Source organism: Triticum urartu, chromosome 4 (assembly GCF_003073215.2).
Source record: "Triticum urartu cultivar G1812 chromosome 4, Tu2.1, whole genome shotgun sequence".
NCBI classification, from domain to species: Eukaryota; Viridiplantae; Streptophyta; class Magnoliopsida; order Poales; family Poaceae; genus Triticum; species Triticum urartu.
The window spans coordinates 222,752,551-222,772,375 of NC_053025.1; the positions used below are offsets into that span (position 1 = coordinate 222,752,551).

Genomic DNA, 19,825 nt, shown 5'->3' on the forward strand with positions numbered 1-19,825 from the left:
TGGAAGTAATACATTTTGATGTGTGCAGTCCAATGAGTGCTGAGGCATGTAGTGGATATCGTTATGTTCTTACTTCACAGATGATTTGAGTAGATGTTGAGTATATTTACTTGATGAATCACGAGTCTGAATTATTGAAAGGTTCAAGTAATTTCAGGGTGAAGTTGAAAGATTGTCGTGACAAGAGGATAAAGTATCTATGATATGATATAGAGATGAATATCTGAATTACGAGTTTGGCACAGTATTAAGACATTGTGGAAATTGTTTCACAACTGATACAGCCTGGAACACCATAGTGTGATGGTGTGTCCGAACATCATAACTACACCCTATTGGATATGATGCATACCATGATGTCTCTTATCGAATTACCACGATAGTTTATGGGTTAGGCATTATAGACAACCACATTCACTTTAAATAGGGCATCACGTAATTCCGATGAGATGACACCGTATGAACTATGGTTTAGAGAAACCTAAGCTGTCATTTCTTTAAAAGTTTGGGGCTGCGACGCTTATGTGAAAAAGTTTCAGGCTGATAAGCTCGAACCCAAAGCGGATAAATGCATCTTCATAGGACACCCAAAACAGTTGGGTATACCTCCTGTCTCAGATTCGAAAGCAATAAGGGATTGTTTCTAGAATCGGGTCCTTTCTCGAGGAAAAGTTTCTCTCGAAAGAATTGAGTGGGAGGATGGTGGAGACTTGATGAGGTTATTGAACCGTCACTTCAACTAGTGTATAGCAGGGCACAAAGAGTTGTTCCTGTGGCACCTACACCAATTGAAGTGGAAGCTTATGATATTGATCATGAGATTTCGGATCAAGTCACTCCCAAACCTCGTAGGATGACAAGGATGCGTACTACTTCAGAGTGGTACGTAATCCTGTCTTGGAAGTCATGTTGCTAGACAACAATGAACCTACGAGCTATGGAGAAGCGATGGTGGGCCCGGATTCCGATAAATGGCTCGAGGCCATAAAATCCGAGAGAGGATCCATGTATGAAAAACAAAAGTGTAGACTTTGAAAGAACTACTTGATGGTCGTAAGGCTGTTGGGTACATATGGATTTTAAAAGGAAGACGGACAATGATGGTAAGTATCACCATTAAGAAAGCTCGAATTGTCGTTAAGATGTTTTCCGACAAGTTCAAGGAGTTGACTACGATGAGACTTTCTCACACGTAGCGATGCTAAAAAGTCTGTTGGAATTATATTAGTGATTACTGCATTATTTATGAAATCTTGCAGATAGGATGTCAAAACATTGTTTCCTCGACGTTTTTCTTGAGGAAAGGTTGTGTGTGATACAACCGGAAGGTTTTGTCAATCCTGAAAGATGTTAATAAGTATGCAAAGCTCCAGCAATCCTTCTAAGGACTGGAGTAAGCATCTCAGAGTTGGAATGTATGCTTTGATGAGATGATCAAAGATTTTGGTGTATACAAAGTTTATGAGAAACTTGTATTTTCAAAGAAGTGAGTGGGAGCACTATAGAATTTCTGATGAGTATATGTTGTTGACATATTGTTGATCAGAAATGACGTAGAATTTCTGGAAAGCATATAGGGTTATTTGGAAAGTGTTTTCAATGGAAAGCCTGGATTAAGCTACTTGAACATTGAGCATCAAGATCTATATGGATAGATCAAAACGCTTAATGGTACTTTCAAATGAGCACATACCTTGACATGATCTTGAAGGTGTTCAAGATGGATTAGTCAAAGAAGGAGTTCTTGCCTGAATTGTAAGGTATGAAGTTAAGACTTAAAGCTCGACCACGGCAGAACAGAGAGAAAGGACGAAGGTCGTCCCCTATGCTTAAGATGTAGGCTCTACAGTATGCTATGCTGTGTACCGCACCTAAAGTGTGCCTTGCCATGAGTCAGTCAAGGGGTACAAGAGTGATCCAAGAATGGATCATAGGACAGCGGTCAAAGTTATCCTTAGTAACTAGTGGACTAAGGAATTTTCTCGATTATGGAGGTGGTAAAAGAGTTCGTCGTAAAGAGTTACGTCGATGCAAGCTTAACACCTATCCGAATAGCTCTGAGTAGAGATACCGGATACGTATAATGAAGCAACAATTTAGAATAGCTCCAAGTAGAACAGTTATTTGAAATGGCTCCAAATATAGCGTAGTAGTTGCATCTACAAGATGACGTAGAAATTTGCGAAGTACATACGGATCTGAATGTTGCAGACCCGTTGACTAAAACCTCTCTCACAAGCAACATGATCAAACCCAGAACACATTGAGTGTTAATCACATAGTGATGTGAACTAGATTATTGACTCTAGTAAACTCTTTGGATGTTGGTCACATGGCGATGTGACCTGTGAGTGTTAATCACATGGCGATGTGAACTAGATTATTGACTCTAGTGCAAGTGGGAGACTATTGGAAATATGCCCTAGAGGCAATAATAAATAAGTTATTATTATATTTCCTTGTTCATGATAATCGTTTATTATCCATGCTATAATTGTATTGATAGGAAACTCAGATACATGTGTGGATACATAGACAACACCATGTCCCTAGTAAGCCTCTAGTTGACTAGCTCGTTGATCAATAGATGGTCACGGTTTCCTGACCATGGACATTGGATGTCGTTGATAACGAGATCACATCATTAGGAGAATGATGTGATGGACAAGACCCAATCCTAAGCATAGCGCAAGATCGTGTAGTTCGTATGCTAAAGCTTTTCTAATGTCAAGTATCATTTCCTTAGACCATGAGATTGTGCAACTCCCGGATACCGTAGGAATACTTTGGGTGTGCCAAACGTCACAACGTAACTGGGTGACTATAAAGGTGCACTACGGGTATCTCCGAAAGTGTTTGTTGGGTTGGCATGAATCGAGACTGGGATTTGTCACTCCGTGTGACGGAGAGGTATCTCTGGGCCCACTCGATAGGACATCATCATAATGTGCACAATGTGATCAAGGAGTTGATTACGGGATGATGTGTTACGGAACGAGTAAAGAGACTTGCCGGTAACGAGATTGAACAAGGTATCGGGATACCGACGATCAAATCTCGGGCAAGTAACATACCGATAGACAAAGGGAATTGTATGCGGGATTGATTGAATCCTCGACATCGTGGTTCATCCGATGAGATCATCGAGGAGCATGTGGGAGCCAACATGGGTATCCAGATCCCGCTGTTGGTTATTGGCCGGAGAGTCGTCTCGGTCATGTCTGCATGCTTCCCGAACCCGTAGGGTCTACACACTTAAGGTTCGGTGACGCTAGGGTTATAGAGATATTAGTATCCGGTAACCCGAATGTTGTTCAGAGTCCCGGATGAGATCCCGGACGTCATGAGGAGTTTCGGAATGGTCCGGAGGTAAAGAATTATATATAGGAAGTGCTATTTCGGCCATCGAGACAAGTTTCGGGGTCACCGGTATTGTACTGGGACCACCGGGTGGGGCCACCTGCCCCGGGGGGCCACATGGGCTGTAGGGGTGTGCGCCTTGGCCTATATGGGCCAAGGGCACCAGCCCCAAGAGGCCCATGCGCCAAGAGATAAGGAAAGGAAGAGTCCTAAAGGGGGAAGGCACCTCCTAGGTGCCTTGGGGAGGAGGGACTCCTCCCTAGCCGCACCCTTCCTTGGAGGAAGGGCCAAGGCTGCGCCCCCCTCTCCCTTGGCCCTATATATAGTGGGGGAAAGGGAGGGCAGCCCCATCTAAGCCCTGGCGCCTCCCTCTCCCTCCCGTGACACATCTCCCTCCTCCCGCAGCGCTTGGCGAAGCCCTGTTGGAATCCCGCTACTTCCACCACCACGCCGTCATGCTGCTGGATCTCCATCAACCTCTCCTTCCCCCTTGCTGGATCAAGAAGGAGGAGACGTCGCTGCTCCGTACGTGTGTTGAACGCGGAGGTGTCGACCGTTCGGCGCTAGGATCATCAGTGATTTGGATCACGACGAGTACGACTCCATCAACCCCGTTCTCTTGAACGCTTCCGCACGCGATCTACAAGGGTATGTAGATCCACTCCTCCCTCGTTGCTAGATGACTCCATAGATTGATCTTGGTGACACGTAGGAAAATTTTGAATTATTGCTACGTTCCCCAACACATACCCCTAATGTCAAGCAACACCATCTGTTCCACCTCAATCGGGCACGTGTGTGATCGCCGATAGTCATCATACATAGGCTCGAGGTGCCTATCCCATAAACCACGCACGTCGCCTGGTTCACAGTGCACCAGAATTGTCGCGAAGAGCCTCCTGAGCGAACATGGCATCGCCCATTGCTCTGCCTCGGTAAGACAGTCGTCGAGCGTGTTATCTGCCTCGATGAGTCCCAACCTTTCGGCAGCCTCTCTAAAGCTCTCGCATAGCCTACCGTCCACGGTGAGCAGGTCCTCATAGGATGTCTTGCCAGCAACATGGTTTAGCAGCACACGCAGATAGTATCGCTCCCCCTCGGCAGGATTGGCAGACACAATTCGACCTATCTGATAATGCTCCACCCGCTCTTTCCAATACTTCTTACCCTTCTGCCATGTGAACCTTCCAGGAAAATCCTTGTACAATATATTCCTAGCCCAGGGGTGGTTTTGGTTAGCTTTGAAATACTCTGTCAACATGGATTTGGAAGCATTCTCAGAGGCGACTACGTCGGTCAAGTGAGCTTGCTCATTGAAGGCCACTTTGTGCATATTTGGGAGATGAAGAGGCAACTGTAGGACAGGCGGGTCATTGGCACACAAGGGGAAGCCAAATATCCTCCACATCGCCTCTGGAGGAGTAACCCACCTCGCGTCTACGTATCTTTTGATCTCATCAATGTTACCATCGGCGTCGGGCTGGTCGATGCTGAAAGAAGCCCTATCATGGCCCTTGTATATGTACTTGTAAAGGTATTTGACGGCCTTTATGCTGGAGCAAACCTCAACGTTGATGTGGCAATTGAACATCCGCAGAAGGTAAGGGTTATACGGCACAACCCATCTATTGTCCAACATTTTACCACGGACCTTAGCCTGCCGACCATCATCTCGACGACGATAAACTGGGTATGAGTCCTTGCCCCGTGCCGTGTTTTCATTGAACGGTTGTGGGTATCTGCACTTGCACTCGTTCTGTTGCATGCACACATTTTTGGGGTTGAGAGCACCGCATGGTCCGTGCATCATATGTTTCACCACCAAGGCGTGGAGTTCAGGATACTTCTGCTTGTCTGGGAGCTCGGCAGAAATGAGTCGGTTGTACTGCTCCGGAACGACAAGCTTATAGGCAGAATCCATGATCAACAAAAAGTGTGCGTGGGGGAGGCCCCTCTTCTGGAACTCGACTACGTATACATGTGCGACAACAACACCTAGGATATTCTTCTTGAACAAGAGCTCTTTCATAGCCTCTAGCTTGCCATGGAACACACGAGCCACAAGATCAGGTCAATCTTGCGCTGTCTGACTAGGAAACAACTCATTCATTATCTCTTCCTAGTTAGGGTTGCAGGTCATGGTCAAGAAGATGTCAGGCTTCCCGTACGTATGGACAATTGCCATGGCATCCATATGCCTCCGCTTCATGTCGCGGTCGCCACCTGGGTACGTTCCAGGGAGCACTATCCTTACTCCAACAACGCTTGCCCGGGTCTCCCCGGATGTAATTGCATCAACAACTCCTTTATACAGGTCGGCATGGATCTTTGTCTGGTTCTTCCTGTACCATTTCAACCTACAACTCTCAATCTTGATGTACATGTCCACCCCCCATTGCTGGAGCAATCGTGCTCCACAGAGTATGGGATTGAATATCCCAGGTCGTGTCTGCAGCATGTAACAGTAGTAGTCTCTCACGGAGACGCATAACCTGCTATTCCCCTCTGCACATGGATGAGTAGCGCGGAAGTTAGAATTCATATGAGAACTACACAATACATCAAACGACAGAATACACATAAGGCTTACCTGCATCCTCCTCCTCATCATCATCATGTCCACCTCTTGGTCATTGCACAACCGGCCAAGGGACATTACGTTTAGGTAGTTTCGGGTGCCAACCGAGCTCCCCCCTTGGGTAGAAGAGTGGGTAAGAGAGCGGGTCATACGAGCCAGCCGTCACATGTATACTGTGCCTCTGGTTGTCGTTCCCACAAAGTGTAATCCTACGATCGAACCTCTTCGCTAGGTCAGTGCCCTCCACCCAAATTGTAGCGACCTCAGATGACAGAGGTCTATTATACTTCCGTTGGTCTAGTCTCTGGTCAGTGTTGAGGTCTATCCTGTAATCGTCGAGGTTGTCCCTGTGCGTACCCAAACTCCTAAATTGCTGAGAGTACGGGTTTTCCCTGAGTATGTGCACCAACTTTCTGACGACATCCTGGTCTAATTGCTTGGTGGCAGCCTTGTGATGGGTTAGGCCTGGGTCATCATCGTAGAAGTACAACTGTAGATGATCTGGACGGGATGTTGGCCCGAAGGAATGAACGTTGTGGTAGATGGTGCCGTGCGCCCGGAACGTGTACACCCCAGACTTCATGTTTGTGTATGTTTCATCGAGGCTGACGCCGAGGGTTGTGAAGGAGAAGTGTCCGTTGAAGAACCGTCTGTTCTCCCGAAAATGCCTAGCGTCCGCATCAATGCTAGACCAAAGCCTCATGAGCTCCGGGATGGGCTCCGGTTGCTTCAGCTCGATCTGCCCACTGCGACAGCAGAATCCTGAGGCCTCGCTGACAAACTTCTTGGCCTTGCAGTGGTCGCAGTTTGCGACGTGCTTCAGGATGTGTGTGTTAGCTGGTAGGTTTGAGTACACATAGTCAAATGGATCATGGTCGACATAGTTTTTGTGTCTTGAGTCTTCCAATTCGTCGTGCTCCAAGTCATCAGCATCTGAGCCTGCAAACAATGTTTCCAATTAGTGCGATACCCCCAACATGTGGATCACGCTCAAGCGATTGTACATACCTTCACCAGCAAACAGGTAATATTCATCGTCAAAGAGGTCGTCAGGATTGACATCATCATTCATGAGACCATTGAGGTAAGCGTCCATGTCGTCTGCCCAGGTGCCAAACAACACAAATGAGGGTTCAGTCTCAAGGGACGCAAGGAGAGTAAGGATATGGGTGTTATCTTCACTTCTGATCGTGTAATCCGGCGTGCTAGATGATGTTGAGGCACTGTGTGCTTCAACTACGGTAGGTTGTCCCGTTGAGCTCATTTTCGGTATGGAGATGGACCTGACGGTTGGGGTATTAACCCTACCTGCAAACCTTTCATTACGACGATCTAGCAGAGCATTCCTCTCACCACGTGGCACCTGCGTACATGTTTTTCGCTTGCCAATTTTCTCCTGACGCTTCATCGCCGCCATACTTCCCTTGCAAGCTCGCTCTCTTGTCCTACGCCGAGCTCTAGACTCATGACTCTGCTCGTCAACTCCATTATCCGCAATTGTTACCGGATCACTGGTTTGCTGGTCGGCACTTTGTAGGTGCTCATTGATTTCGATGAGGTCGCCATCTACAGCACCATCACCTAAGGTTCTGCTTAGGTATGCACCTACAACATTATCGAATTTGGTATAAATAACCGATGAATGATTACAAAATGAAAGATGATTGTTGATGGGATAACTACCATCGGTTTCGGTGTTGCGAATGTATGTGGGGGCCGACTTGACAGTTGTAGCACGATCTATATGTTCACAGCCGGATTGTTGCGTGATGGTTGGAAGTGTGAGGGTTGGACAATTGGCGTGAGTGTTGAAAGAGGGAGAGCTGGACAATGCGCTAGTTAGATCTGGACGTGGCATTGCGATCAATTCAGCACACGAGGTGTTTTTCCTTCTAGCATAGTCTGCCTTTCTCTTCGCACTTGACTCCCCCTGCTCATCAGGGGTCCTGCTGTTTCGTTGTTCCTTTCGTCGCTCACGCTGCACTTGATTATTGTTTTGGAGGTTGATCGTACCCTCTTCCTTTTTCTTCCGATAAGATGCCCGTCTCTGTGCGTTTCTCCGATCCCTTTGTTCGTCTGCCATATTACTACTGCGGTCTCTTGCATGTTGCCTCCTAGCCAACTCTTTTTCATGATTGAATTCAGCAATGGCTGATGCGGACCCATCTTCTGGAGCATCATCATGTGACAAGGATGTATAGTTCAAGCTCGATGGGTACAATAAATGAATCTATATTATGATTGTTATGTTTAAAACTTTAAACACCCGTACCTGGCATCGAACCGGAAGGCTGATCAATATTAGTGATATCACCAAGAGGGGGTCGGGATGTATAGTTCCGGTTTGATGGGTTGGCTGGTTCAACAATAAAGTTAAAACATAATCATCTCATCAATGCTCAACAATCATGAAGATCCCGAACTAAGCCAACACGTCTACTCTTTTCTTCAGCCATTTTTTGTTCCATATACTTCGTTTGTAAATGCCCTAATATTTCTTGTCTAGCCAGCATGTATCTCGTACTACAGTGAGTTAATTCAAAGCTAAAAGTGCGTATTCTAATATTTGATTCCCAAATTTGGTTTGTCACCGCCATAAGCTCATAACTTTAAACACCCGTACCTGGCATTGAACCGGAAGGCTGATCAATATTAGTGATATCACCAAGAGGGGGTCGGGAAACAGTCTGCTTTTCATTTTGGAGCTTGACCTGTTCATCCTTTTTCTTTCGATAAGTTGCTCGCCGTCGTGCGTTTCTCTGCTCCCTTTTATCGTCTGTTATGCTATAACTCACTTGGTCATTCACAACAACACATGTTGTCTGGGAATGAGTTGGGTATACATCACATGTTGGGGTAGACGATGTCACAAGCTCTGAACTACCACAACCAAGGGCATTAAGACACACATCATTGTGGGCAGATTCTCTGGCTGCAGGAACAAAAGAAAATATGTCGGTTAGGCTAATACATGAACATGCATCCCTTTAAGCACAAATCTGGCCATATGAAAGGCATATCGGCTCACACCACTTGAGCCTTCTGTGTGACCTGCGGCATAAAGTGATGCAAGAGTACTCCGGTTCGGGAACGAAGGCACATTATTGTCTGCACGATGTATAAACAACAAATCTAGATGAGAATTAGTCAACATGTACATTCATAGACATGTAAGACAATTGTCCATGATGCACGTGTCGGATCATACCAAATGAACTTCCTGCAAGGCCGCAGGCAAAAATATCGGTGAGAGTACTCGGACCAAGGAACGAAGCAACATCAGGGCTACAGAAGGAGATTGATGGGTTGTCTACATAACAAAACCAGTACAGAATGAGGCAGTTTCGTACTAACCGAATAGGGTAGATAGTGTGTTTAAATATGGAACCCACGTACGTAAACTCGCATGCCCAGGCTGATCAACAATTGTTATCTCAGAAAGAGGGTGTTTGGTTAGGTTTGCAAGCTTGTCCTGCTCTAACCGTGGCATGCCAGTTCCATTTGTTTCCTTGTGTGCTTCCAAGTCTGTTAGGCATAATTGATCATGTTAAAACCATATGATACAACGGATAGGGGTATTTACACACTTCAATACCTGGAGTCATTTGATAATTGTCAACATTGTCAGCTACGGGAATGATTGCTGGGTTGTATTCATCAACATTTCCGTCAACATTATGGCCTGGAACACATTAGCAAGATAGAATGATTGTTGGGCACCCTTGACATCTGACTCATTTATGTTATTCTAACATATCTTGGCTCCCTTGTGAATGTAGGTCAGCAAGAGGGGGTACAGGCACATCTGACACCTTTTTCTCTTTCGGCGCCTTGCTATTTGCATTTCCCATTCGTACCTATCATTTTTCAACAGCATTAGTATTGATGTGGTATGTATCCTGAACAATTGGCTTGCCATGTATTTTTGGTGTTCCAACTGGGAACATGGGGGAGAAATGACTACACTGTATACATCTGATATATTGTCTTGGGATTTATTTTTGGTGTTTGAACTGGGAACATGGGGAACATTTATTCGTATGGCTCCATTGTATATGGCTGCATCGTATATGGCTCTGTTGCATATGGCTCCATCTGGTGACAATTATCTTCTGTAGCGTTGTGTGATCTTTAAGAGATCATGAGCGTACGTACCTTCGAGAAAGCAAGGTTGAAAACTGATTAGTGAAGATGCCCTCCACTGCTTGCCGCCGTAGGCGTCGTCGTCGGAGATCCGTGGCGTGTGGCTGCCTGAGGCGGCGACGGCGGTCTCTTGCTGATCCGCGACGAGATCGTGGTGTGTGGGTACCCGACTTGGCGGCGGCGGCAGTGTCTTGCTGACCCGCGACGGGATCGTGGTGTGTGGGTACCTGAGGCGGCGGTCTGCTGATCCGCGATGGTATTGTTCGTGATCCGCCACGGGCGACGTATGTGGGGCGGCAGCGGTGGCGGCGTTCTCGTGATCTAGGACGGACGTGGGAAACGAGGAGCGTCGATCTGGTTTTTTGTGGATACGTAGATTAAAACCAGTGGTACGGGATGATGGGAGGTGGGAGGAAATAAAACCGGACGAAAATAAAACCGGAGTACCAGGCTACTAACTGCTCCATTAGAAGTAGAGAAAAGGAGGAAGGGAGGCGTCGTGGGCTTTTTTTTTTGAGGGGAGGCTTTGTTTCATGAAAGAAGTATTTACATGATAGAGAAGAAAAGAAAAGGATTTGTTTTCTGGTCTTGACGTGCTCTACGGTCTGCTTCACAAACGCGATTTCATTTGTATTAAAAAAAGAAGGCGAGCGACGCGTGCAAGCATGCATGCATGCGGAGTCAATCAAGGTACGACGCCTTCCTTCCTGCTTCGGTCTGCACGAGGAAAACAAATCCACATCGATCCCTTCGTTTCGCATTCACAGGAAGCTGCATCCGCGTGCCGCCGTAACCGCCCTGCCGCTCCGGCGTCGCCGAACCCACTCGTCCGGCTTCGGCGGCGCCATGGGGCCCAAGTCCAAGTCCAAGGCCCGGTCGTCTCGGCGGAAACCGCTGGCCAGACCGAGGTAACTTTCCCCCTAATTAACCTTCCCTTTTTCGGATGCGATGCGGCGCCATTAGTGACCGATCGATCCAGACCAAGCTCACCGTGTGTCCTCTATGCATGTTCCTTCCTAGTGACCCAATGCAGGAGCTTAAGTGCGCTCAGCACTACGATCGTGAGCATATGTTTGAGTTGAATCAAAAGCGGCTGCGGACCAAATATTGCGATCTTTGTTTGACGTGCGTGCTTACGGATGCGGTCAGGGATGTGTCTGCCCGCCATGGTGGCGAGGAGAAGGCGGAGAGGAAGAAGAGCAAGTCAGCAAGACGCGCTGCTGCTGCTGCTGCCAAGGAGCCTGCAAAACCTAACAGCGGCGCTTCCTGGGTTTGCTTGGAGTGCGGTAGCTTTTTTTGTGGCGGTGCAGGATTCGAGCCGGAGGACCATGTTAGAGCACATCACAAGGAGGAACCCGAGCATCGGTGGTTTGCCAACTCCGATAATACGGATGTACTCTACTGTTGTGAGTGTAACCAGGAGGTTCCTCTCAAGGTTTTTAAGTATCGTCCAGCGAAATCAGCAGAAGCTTCAACTGAGTTAGGGCCAAACACCAACACACTTGATCCGAAGGATGATGATGGTTTGGACAAGGAGGTGGTGACACCGCAGCAGATAGAACCGGTGGAGGTGGAGGGCAAGGGATCCATCAGTTCGTCATCTCCTCACTCCGAGGATGATGATGGTTTGAACAAGAAGGAGGTGGTGACACCGCAGATGAAATCGGTGGAGGCGGAGGACAAGGGATCCAGCAGTCCGTCATCTCCTTACTCGGAGGACATAACCAAGGAGCTCTTTGTCGACACAAGTGCTTCAAGCAATGCAAAAGACTTCCTTGACCAAAGAAAACTGTTTACATATGTCTGCTCAAGGTGGCCCCAATTCAATACCGGCAGAATGGAGGATGCCGAAGAACTCATCCAACATTTTCTTCATGGTTTGGATGAAGAGGAAGATGAAGCACGTCAACCTTCAATGGATGCTTCAAAGAAGGTCACAATTGTTAATTCTATCTTTGCAGGCAAGGAGTCTACTACTATATCCAGCACAGAATGTGTACACGGTTCCGATGATAAACGTGAAAGCACCCTTCTATTCCGACTGCCAATTCCACATAGGAAGCACCATGTTGTAGCTTCCAGAAGCAATAAAGCTGATGCTGAGGTGCATGATGGTGATGATCCTGTATCAATTGAGGATTGCTTCTCTTTGTACACTGAGAAAGAGTTGATACCTGATTGGTTCTGTCGGTCTTGCATTGATACAGCTAATACGAACACATCTGAAACAAAACCTGTCGTGGAGTTAGGTGGTGACGATAACCAAAATAACCAGAAACAGGAAACAACAAAAGTTTTCAGAGCTGCAAGGAAAAGACTGCTTATAACCAGAGCTCCAGATGTAATGGTGGTTAGTTTGATCAGGCAACAAAGTGCTCCTAATATTGTTGGGTATGTTAAATTGGAAGGACATGTGCGCTTCAAGGAGATTCTTGATATGCAGCCATACATGGACAAAAGGTACTGTTTTCTAATGCCTTTTGAATTCTATGTTATAGAAGTGGTTTGGTCTCCCATTGATTTGCCGCTCCCACTCATTCATCCATCAACCCCTTCAGTTTTGATCCCCTTTCAGATGCAAGATTAACACATGCATGTGATTGCATCAGTAATTAAGGCACTACCCATTTTTAATAGTCTTGTTCGGATGGATAAGAAATCATTTTACCTGAATCTAAAAAATTGTTTGACCGACTATTGTAGGGAAAAACATTCCTTGACTGACTGAATATAGATCCATGCATCAACCACAGTCATAGCGCAGTGTTAGGAACTACTCCAGCTATTTGCAAGCATGAAGCATTAACTAATTAATAAATATAAATCAAAGTTAAAACTATAATCAATAAAAACCAATCGTTTGTCCAAATTAAAAAACAGAAACTGGTATAATTGAAGTTAGCTTAGTTTAATTAGGTCCATATGCATGAAAAAGCGGGAGCAGATAGATTAGCTAGGATCCATGACATGAAAATGAACTATAATTTTTGACTTAGTATTCTTTTGTCCCTCGTCAGCGACAAACAAAGGCATGCATACTTTCTCTTCCTAGCTTTGAAAATGAACCTTTAATTAACTAACTCTATACATTCCCAGCTCCCTCCCTAACCAAAGAAGATCTTCAACCACTACCTAGCTACTAATCATCCTTGTGTAGTTCCAGACAATTATTTAGGCTGAACTGGGTGTGGATATTTTCGAATTTGGCATCCCAGTATTTGTGATGTATGAGCGGGCGATAGTTCTGTATAGCTCTATGACTGCTCTGGTCATCACTATTTCCTGTAATTTTCAGATTTGACGAGAATGACAATAACACCTACCGTCTAGTTGGTGTTGCTCAACGCATTGGAGATCGGAAAGGAGGTCATTATATTGTGTATGTAAGGGCTAGCAAGATGAATGGTCAGGAACATCAAAGCAATGACAAGTCTTGGTTTTATGCAAGCGATAAGATAATCAGAGAAGCAAGTTTGCAGGAAGTTCTTGGTTGCGAGGCCTACATTCTTTTTTAAGAGAGGGTGGGAGACTAAGACTTTATTAGTTATTCTGTGCTTGTTGCCATGTTTGTTTTGTTTCAATAAACATCAATGTTCTGTTTGCAGTGTTCAACTCATGAAGCCCAATCTTCTCCTGCCAATGTCACGAGTGAGGAACCTAGACTTGACGGTATCAACCTTCTGCCAATGATGCCCAATCTTGTCGGGGATTTGATTCCTCCACCCATAGATGAATTGGTCCAATGGGATGAGCGGAGGAGCCACAACGGGGATAAAAGGAGAGAGCAGCAAGTGGACAAGAAAAATGCCACACTGCTACCTATGTTTTGGGAGTTTCTTGATCAGTATGTTTATCTCGCCTTTCTATGTTTTTTCCTAATGTTACTCAACGGGTTCCAATCGAGATAATTTTATTTTGATAGGTTCACTCTATCTGGAGAAAAGACGCCATATTACCGTTTTCAATTGTGGGGCATGCTTGTGAGAGGTTGTGGATCAAGGGAGCTGTACATCCTCTACTCGCATCTCTTGAGTCGGTCAAAGGACCTTGCAATGGGAGTCTGCAATGGTGACGAAAGGTATAATTTTGACAAAATTATCTTGTATGCAATTAAATAAAGCAATAGTTGTGTGCAAGATTTTAATACCGTTGTACTGAACATTGTAAAACAGGCTGAGGGTGAAGTTAACAGAAATTGCCAGGAATTATATGCTGAAACTTGTAACGAGTTTGAACATGGTGGTGACAGAATCCGCAAGGAATTTAATGCAGCAGCTCGACCTAAGATTTCTTGAAATGCCCAACAAGTAATGGCCTCAATCCCTTCTCTTTTGTTTTATTATTTATTCAAGGGGTGCATGGAAGCTTGTTATCCATGTGCCTGAATCATGAGTTGGTCGCGAAATCTTATGGGTTTCACCTCTAGCTTACCCCAACTTTTTTGAGACTAAAGCTTTTGTTGTTGTTGTTGTTGTATACAAATCAGTTTTTTAATCCTAGTGTTTAAATAGATATTTTTGTATATATGTTTTCAGGCATGAAGAGTTGAAGGAGTCTTTTGGCGCTGATTTGCTTAGAAATATGGATGTCTATGGTCATATTGGGGAGCAAATTATGATACCTTTGCCTGATAAATGCGCCTTGATCCAGGGACTTACTGAATATGTGATTAGTAAGCACAGAGCTGGGTACTCATGGGAAGGCGATTTTGACATAGAAGATATGGATATCTATGACGGCAAGGTAATCATCACAAAGAGTCCCAAATTATTTGAGATATTGCCTCGAATATCGCCTGAGATGGTCACGGCGATGGAGAAAGATTTTGATAGCATTGCAACAAAAGTGCTGAAGAAATTCATCTATCGTCAAATTTACGTGCCTTACCTAACACCTTTTCATATATTCTTGAGTGGAATGGGACAATATGCTAAATGGTGGTCAGACCCAGTCATGACGAAGGATCTGCGGGAACTAATACTGCACTATCCTTTTTTCAAGCCTTCAAGGGCTAGGTTGAACTTGCTGGTAGGCATCTTTGATGCATGGAGATCGTTCGATGAAAAAGATATGAGTCCCTTATTTAAGAAAATCTTGAAGAAGACACATGGATTGGCATGGTTAGAGGACATGGAGTCGGTTCTTAATCAGATCATCCTTGCTGTCTTTCGTTACAAAGACAAGGATGCTAACTATTATGAAGCAGAAATGCATTTCTTGATTGAGTTGTTAAGGAATCTTGCAGTAGATGGTACTGCGAAGTCCTTCGATTATCAGTGTGAGGATGGCTCCCGCAAACAAATGGTGCAAACACTTGATGAACTTGAGGTTGGCGGTGCTTACTACCTTGAGAAATTTGTGGTAGCTGCTTTGACTGCTTTGTTAGAGCAATCAGCGATGAAAGATATGTATGTCTTTGTACTGGCCCACAACTGCATTTTATTTGTCTTTTCTGTTTAGTTATATTAACTGCTAAGTATTATTTGATCTGCAGGCTGGAGTCTGTTTGGGAGTGCTACAAGAACTGCAATTTCCCATCTCAAAATTAAATTAGCGATCATTCATGGAGGAGAAATATGTGGCTGAGCCAGGTACACCTTATCCTGTCCATGCAATTCATTGAGATGTGAGTTTAGTTGCTCGTGAATGAAAGAGCTTATCAGTTTTGTTGCATAATCAAGAACAAAGGAAAATATTGTTCTCAAGTCTGGTATGTGTAAATCATACAGCTTGCTTGTTCCACCAAATGATAGCAAAACAAATTTTTATGTTCTCTTCAAGAAGTAGGCACATCACCATATTATTCAAATGGTGTCTTATCAGAGTTATAACAATTTTGTGATCTTAAAATCATCTCTTGTCTGTTCCCTTATTCTTATGCAAAATGTATTTGCTCTTTTTAATTCAAAGGTTTTCACTGAAGCTTGTTGATATTTCAGTCAGCCATGGTATTAATTGTCTGCGATATGGTTTACAGATCGTTATATCATTCTTCGCGGTTAGGTGATGGACATGTCTCCCCTTCTATTTCGTGAGCAATTCAATGGTGCTACATATCCCTTGCAAATGGCCTCTCTACATGGAAGAGAGCTGTCAGTGGCTTGCCGACTGCACGAAGACGACGAACCACACCTGATTACAATGGCCTCTACATGGATTAGCTAGTGAAGCTAGATATGAACCTGGATTCTGTTTTGCTCTGTTTGGGTCATCAGGGTAGTCAGTGTAATGTTGCTCTTTCATTTGTACGAGTAGGTAACTGCTGTTGTATCTGGGAACCTGATGTACACTGACTTTGCAATGGAGCCATGGAGTTGCAGACTTACTATTTGTCAAAAAGGTTAATTACTGGATTCTGATTTGCAAGTTTATGTTAGTACTGAATTTTGATTTGTAGAGTTAAGTGCCCTTAGCCCTCAGGCACTGCCGGGTGCCTTCCCCTTGCAACCGCGGAAATTTCCCATGATTCAGGTCTTGAAGATGAATAACATGACAGAACTTTGATGTACATTTTGGTTTGTTTTCCATAGTGGAGCCATGTACTGTTTTCTAAAAGTTAATTACTGTTCAATGGCCCTCTCTATGAGGAACTGTTCAATGGCCCTCTCTCCAGCTGCGGCCTGGGCTATCCAGGGCTTAGTCGAGGCAGTGAACAGTATGAAGAAAGCTCATGTGCACCTTTGCTGAATATATGTACTGCTGGGACTGAAACTTACACTGTCTCCTGTGCACCTTTGCTGAATTCCCATGAATCCTTGCTGAATTGCTGTGAACCTTTGCTGGATATTGAGTTTGTAGTTATATTCATCAATTCATGTGAGGTACTGGCACTTTAATTGGATGCATGAGGCGTGTGTGATGGCTGAACCATCTTCCTTATGCTAGTGATTATTTGTTTGTTTGATTACGCAGTATACCACCATAGAAAGACAGCCTCTCATCCTTTACCCGCTAGTTATTCTATTGTTGCGCTCTAGTGTTTCGCTGAGATCACCCGCGGTCTGTTTCCTCTGATCTGTTGAATCTGCGAGTATTTGGAGTAACTAGCTCAATTAAAACCATATATATGTTTTGAATGCGTGCTTCGAAGTTCTAGATCCTGTGGAGAACCGACATTCTAAATCACTATACTTGCCTTCGATCAGTGCCTCATGTGGAGGCGTGGCCATTTGTGGCGGCATTGGAAGGCTCCTGTTCTAGCCTGGCCAACGTGTTCCTTCGTTGTTGTTGGGTTCCGGGTTGGCTTTTAACGAAGATGATCTTGGTGATGTTATCATGTTTTGTGCTTTGGTTGCTGTCAAGTTTCCTTAATGCCTCCCCGCAAAAACAAGTGACTACTTAATTATGCAGCAAACAAACTTCAAAAGATTCAATAGAATCCAATGAACAGTCTAATTATGAAGTGACAATTTATCATATCCCAACAAACACAACCACTGATTACATTATATGGATCCCGATCATGTGAGGCAACTTATGGGAACTTTATATTCAATCACAAGGGAGAGAGGATGCCATCTAGCTAGTATCATGGACTCTAACGTCCGAAGGAAACTATTCACACATGGTCATGTGGCAGGAAAGTCGATGAAGATGGCTCCGATGATGGTTCAGCCTACGGCAGGGTGTCGGAACAGGCCTCACAGATTGAATCTCCCCGGAACAGGACCTTGCGGCGGCGGAAAAAATCGTGAAAAATGGTACAAAGGGTTTCAGGACTTTTACGTGAAAGAATGAGCGTAAGGCAATGGCCAGGCGCCCCACGCGGCCTTGTTGGGGAACGTTGCAGAAAACAAAAAATTTCCTACGGTTTCACCAAAATCCATCTATGAGTTCATCTAGCAACGATTGATCGGATGCATCTACATACCTTTGTAGATCGCGAGCGGAAGCGTTCAAAGAATGGGGATGAGGTAGTCGTACACGACGTGATCCAAATCACCGGAGATCCTAGCGCCGAACGGACGGCACCTCCGCGTTCAACACACGTACGGTCAGCGTGACGTCTCCTCCTTCTTGATCCAGCAAGGGGGAAGGAGAGGTTGATGATGATCCAGCAGCATGACGGCGTGGTGGTGGATGCAGGGCGTCACAGCAGCAGGGCTTCGCCGTATACTACGAGAGGAAGAGGTGTAGCAGGGGAGAGGGAGGCGCCAAGACTCAAGGTGCGGCTGCCCCCTCCCTCCCCCTCATATATATAGGCTACCCTAGGGGGGCGCCGGCCCTAGGAGATGAGATCTCCTAGGGGGGGCGGCGGCCAGGGCTGGAGTGGCCCCCAAGGCAAGGTGGGGCGCCCCCCCACCCCTAGGGTTTCAACCCTAGGCGCATGGGGTGGGCCTAGGGGGGCGCACCAGCCCACTATGGGCTGGTTCCCCTCCCCACTTTGGCCCATGGGGCCCTCCGGGATGGGTGGCCCCACCCGGTGGACCCCCGGGACCCTTCCGGTGGTCCCGGTACAATACCGGTGACCTCGAAACTTGTCCCGATGGCCGAAACAGCACTTCCTATATATAATTCTTTACCTCCGGACTATTCCGAAACTCCTTGTGACATCCGGGATCTCATCCGGGACTCCGAACAACATTCGGGTTACTGCATATACATATCTTCACAACCCTAGCGTCACCGAACCTTAAGTGTGTAGACCCTACGGGTTCGGGAGACATGTAGACATGACCGAGACGACTCTCCGGTCAATAACCAACAGCGGGATCTGGATACCCATGTTGGCTCCCACATGCTCCTCGATGATCTCATCGGATGAACCACGATGTCGAGGATTCAAGCAACCCCGTATACAATTCCCTTTGTCAATCGGTATGTTACTTGCCCGAGATTCGATCGTCGGTATCCCAATACCTTGTTCAATCTCGTTACCGGCAAGTCACTTTACTCGTACCGTAATGCATGATCCCGTGACCAGACACTTGGTCACTTTGAGCTCATAATGATGATGCATTACCGAGTGGGCCCAGTGATACCTCTCCGTCATACGGAGTGACAAATCCCAGTCTTGATCCGTGTCAACCCTACAGACACTTTCGGAGATACCCGTAGTATACCTTTATGGTCACCCAGTTACGTTGTGACGTTTGGTACACCCAAAGCACTCCTACGTTATCCGGGAGTTACACGATCTCATGGTCTTAGGAAAGGATACTTGACATTGGAAAAACTCTAGCAAATGAACTATACGATCTTTATGCTATGTTTAGGATTGGGTCTTGTCCATCACATCATTCTCCTAATGATGTGATCTCGTTATCAATGACATCCAATGTCCATAGTCAGGAAACCATGACTATCTGTTGATCAACGAGCTAGTCAACTAGAGGCTTACTAGGGACATGTTGGTGTCTATTATTCACACATGTATTACGATTTCCGGATAACACAATTATAACATGAATAAAGACAATTATCATGAACAAGGAAATATAATAATAATGCTTTTATTATTGCCTCTAGGGCATATTTCCAACAGGCCTCCCTGCATGGGTGCCCCTGGCTGCATGGGGCCCTGAGGTGGCCCCATGGCCCCTCCCGACTCTTTCTGAAACCTTCATCTACCGAAACAATGTTGTAAATCCCCAAGTTACTTTGAGCTTCATAGATATTGATTTTTTAAAGAGTCAAAAACATGCAGAAAACATCAACTGCCTATGGGCAATTATCAGGTTAGTCCAAAATAATAATAACTGATATAAAAAAATTCAAAAATGATATTGCAATATCATAAAACAA

General features: G+C 45.4%; 1 pseudogene; it reads left to right on the top strand.

The window, feature by feature from the left end:
* Positions 1 to 10,927: 10,927 nt before the first annotated feature.
* LOC125554698 lies at positions 10,928 to 16,585 on the top strand (annotated as a pseudogene).
* Positions 16,586 to 19,825: the final 3,240 nt, after the last annotated feature.